The sequence below is a fragment of the Zea mays genome, chromosome 1 (assembly GCF_902167145.1).
Source record: "Zea mays cultivar B73 chromosome 1, Zm-B73-REFERENCE-NAM-5.0, whole genome shotgun sequence".
Lineage (NCBI taxonomy): Eukaryota > Viridiplantae > Streptophyta > Magnoliopsida > Poales > Poaceae > Zea > Zea mays.
This window is the reverse complement of record NC_050096.1, coordinates 116,847,918-116,851,501: the sequence shown is the minus strand read 5'-3', so window position 1 is coordinate 116,851,501 and position 3,584 is coordinate 116,847,918.

Below are 3,584 nucleotides of genomic sequence, written 5' to 3'. Positions count from 1 at the left end.
AGTCACCTAGAGGGGGGTGAATAGGCTAAACCTGAAAATTATGAACTTTGAACACGCACTATGTCCGGGGTTAGTGTTACAAATAACTCGGAGTGCGAAAGATAGTTCTCCTTGCTAGGAGTTGCTCAATCAATGCGTATAACTTTGTGAAAGGGAATTAGGCTTACACCTATTTCCTAAATGATTTTGGGTGGTTGAATTGCCCAACACAAATAATTGGACTAACTAGTTTGCTCTAGTCTATAAGTTATTCAGGTGCCAAAGGTTCACACTAAGCCAATAAAAAGACCAAGATAAGGGTTCAACAAAAAGAGCAAGAGATAACTGAAGTGTGCCCTGGTCTAGCGCACCGGACTGTCCGGTGTGCCACCGGACAGTGTCCGGTGCACCAGGGGACTCCAAGCTAAACTTCGCAACTTCGGGAATTCTCAGAGGCGCTTCGCTATAATTCACCGGACTGTCCGGTGCACCACCGGACAGTGTCTGGTGCCCCAGGGGAGAGCGACTCTGAACTCGCCAGCTTCGGATTTCCGCTCCGCTATAATTCAACGGACATGTTCAGTGTACACCGGACTGTCCGGTGAGCCAGCGGAGCAACGGCTACTTCGCCCGCAACGGTCGACTGCAACACATTTAATGCGCGCCAGCGCGCGCAGAGGAGCAGAGCACGCGCGGGTGGCACACCAGACAGTCTACAGGACTTGTCCGGTGCACCACCGGACAGCCAGGCGGGCCCACATGTCAGAGCTCCAACGGTCGGAACCCAACGGCCTGGTGACGTGGCTGGCGCACCGGACAGTGGCTGGCGCACCGGACAGTGTCCGGTGGCACACTGGACTGTCCGGTGCGCCATGCGACAGCAGCCTCCACCAAACGGCTAGTTTGGTGGTTGGGGTTATAAATACCCCCAACCACCCCACATTCAAGTCATCCAAGTTTTCCACCTTCCAACCACTTACAAGAGCTAGGCATTCAATACAATACACACCCAGGTGATCAAATCCTCTCCCAATTCCACAAAAGCACTAGGGTTAAGTGAGAGTGATTTGTTGTGTTCGTTTGAGCTCTTGCGCTTGGATTGCTTTCTTTCTCATTCTTTCTTGAGATCAAATTCACTTGTAATTGAGGCAAGAGACACCAATCGTGTGGTGATCCTTGTGGGAACTTTGTGTTCCAAGTGATTGAAAAGAAAAGCTCACTCGGTCCGAGGGACCGTTTGAGAGGGGAAAGGGTTGAAAGAGACCCGGTCTTTATGACCACCTCAACGGGGAGTAGGTTTGCAAGAACCGAACCTCGGTAAAACAAATCCGCGTATCACACTCTTTATTCGCTTGCGACTTATTTTACGCCCTCTCTCTCGGACTCGTTTCTATTTCTAACGCTAACCCGGCTTGTAGTTGTGATTAACTTTGTAAATTTCAATTTCACCCTATTCACCCCCCCTCTAGGCGACTTTCAATTGGTATCAGAGCCCGGTGCTTCATTAGAGCTTAATCGCTCGAAGTGATGTCGGGAGAACACGCCAAGAGGGAAATGGAGACCGGCGACAAGCCTATCGGTGACAAGCCCACTACAAGTCATGGGAAGGCTTCATCGGAAGAGTCCCACAACAAAAAGAAAGGGAAGGAAAAGAAATCCTCTTCCCACAAGTCGCATCGGAGTGGCGACAAGAAAAAGAAGATGAGGAAGGTGGTCTACTACGAGACCGATACTTCGTCACCTTCCACATCCGGCTCCGACGCGCCATCCATCACTTCTAAGCGCCATGAGCGTAAGAAGTTTAGTAAGATCCCCCTACACTATCCTCGCATTCCTAAACATATGCCTTTACTTTCCGTCCCATTAGGCAAACCACCAACATTTGATGGTGAAGACTATGCTAGGTGGAGTGATTTAATGCAATTTCATCTAACTTCACTCCACAAAAGTATATGGGATGTTGTTGAGTTTGGTGTACAGGTACCTTCCGTAGGGGATGAGGATTATGATGAGGACGAGGTGGCCCAAATCGAGCACTTCAACTCCCAAGCCACAACAATACTCCTCGCCTCTCTAAGTAGAGAGGAGTACAACAAGGTGCAAGGATTAAAGAGCGCCAAGGAAGTTTGGGATGTGCTCAAAACCGCGCACGAAGGAGATGAGCTAACCAAGATCACCAAGCGGGAGACGATCGAGGGGGAGCTCGGTCGCTTCCGGCTTCACAAAGGGGAAGAGCCACAAGACATGTACAACCGGCTCAAAACCTTGGTGAACCAAGTGCGCAACCTCGGGAGCAAAAAGTGGGATGACCACGAGATGGTTAAGGTTATTCTTAGATCACTTATTTTCCTTAACCCTACTCAAGTTCAATTAATTCATGGCAATCCTAGATATACACTAATGACTCCCGAGGAAGTAATCGGGAATTTTGTGAGCTTTGAGTATATGATCAAGGGCTCAAAGAAAATCAACGAGCTAGATGATCCCTCCACACCCGAAGCGCAACCGGTCGCATTTAAGGCGATGGAGGAGAAGAAGGAGGAGACTACACCGAGTAGACAACCTATCGACGCCTCAAAGCTCGGCAACGAGGAAATGGCGCTCGTCATCAAGAGCTTCCGCCAAATCCTCAAACAAAGGAGGGGGAAAGACTACAAGCCCCGCTCCAAGAAAGTTTGCTACAAATGTGGTAAGCCCGGTCATTTTATTGCAAAATGTCCTCTATCTAGTGACAGTGACAGGGGCGACGACAAGAAGGGGAGAAGAAAGGAGAAGAAGAGATACTACAAGAAGAAGGGCGGCGATGCCCATGTTTGTCGCGAGTGGGACTCCGACGAAAGCTCTAGCGACTCCTCCGACGATGAGGACGCCGCCAACATCACCATCACCAAGGGACTTCTCTTCCCCAACGTCGGCCACAAGTGCCTCATGGCAAAGGACGGCAAAAAGAAGAAGGTTAAATCCAAATCCTCCACTAAATATGAGTCCTCTAGTGATGATAATGCTAGCGATGAGGAGGATAATTTGCGTACTCTTTTTGCCAACCTAAACATGCAACAAAAGGAAAAATTAAATGAATTGATTAGTGCTATCCATGAAAAGGATGATCTCTTGGACTCCCAAGAGGACTTCCTTATTAAAGAAAACAAGAAGCATGTTAAGGTTAAAAATGCTTATGCTCTAGAAGTAGAAAAGTGCGAAAAATTATCTAGTGAGCTAAGCACTTGCCATGAGACTATTGACAACCTTAGAAATGAAAATGATAATTTGTTAGCTAAGGTTGATTCAAATGTTTGTAATGGTTCAATTCCCAATCCTAGAAATGATAATGATGATTTGCTTGCTAAGATTGAAGAATTGAACATTTCTCTTGCTAGCCTTAGAAATGAAAATGAAAAATTGCTTGCTAAGGCTAAAGATTTTGATGTTTGCAATGCTAACATTTCCGACCTTAGAAGTAAAAATGATACATTGCATGCTAAGGTTGTAGAATTAAAATCTTGCAAACCATCTACATCTACCACTGAGCACACTTCTATTTGTACTAGATGTAGAGATGTTGATGTTAATGCTATTCATGATCACATGGCTTTAATTAAACAACA